We start from the raw sequence: 380 nt of genomic DNA on the forward strand, positions 1-380 counted from the left end.
AGCATAAGAGATAAGGTTAGAAAAGAGCAGAAATGGGAGAGAGAGAAGAGGGAATCAGACATTGAACGAAGGCGAGACGATAGAATATCCAGGTGAGCATAGTTGGAGAACCCTTGGTGCAGAACAGGTGCCTTGAGTAATGTTCTTCTGTTCACCTGCACAGATAGAAATGTACACCAACCTGAACAGTTATACTAGCTATTGTGTACTTCAAAATGTACTGTATCTGTATAGCTGTGTTTTTGAGAGAGAGAAAAAAATAGTACAAAATATAATACACATAAGGGAAGTAGGTTGCCTTCCAGTAGATTAGGGAGGTAGATGGTAGAGTGTAAAGGGTGGATAAGTAAAGGGCTTGGTAACATCTTTATTTGGCTAAT

At 39.5% G+C, this 380-nt stretch overlaps 1 protein-coding gene across 1 annotated transcript in view; it reads left to right on the top strand.

Annotated features, from left to right (window-relative positions):
* LOC119591428 (unconventional myosin ID-like) overlaps positions 1-380 on the top strand; it is a gene marked incomplete in the record, with an annotated part of 95,009 nt that overhangs the window by 84,724 nt on the left and 9,905 nt on the right.

This window comes from Penaeus monodon, chromosome 28 (assembly GCF_015228065.2).
Source record: "Penaeus monodon isolate SGIC_2016 chromosome 28, NSTDA_Pmon_1, whole genome shotgun sequence".
In the NCBI taxonomy this organism is placed as follows: domain Eukaryota; kingdom Metazoa; phylum Arthropoda; class Malacostraca; order Decapoda; family Penaeidae; genus Penaeus; species Penaeus monodon.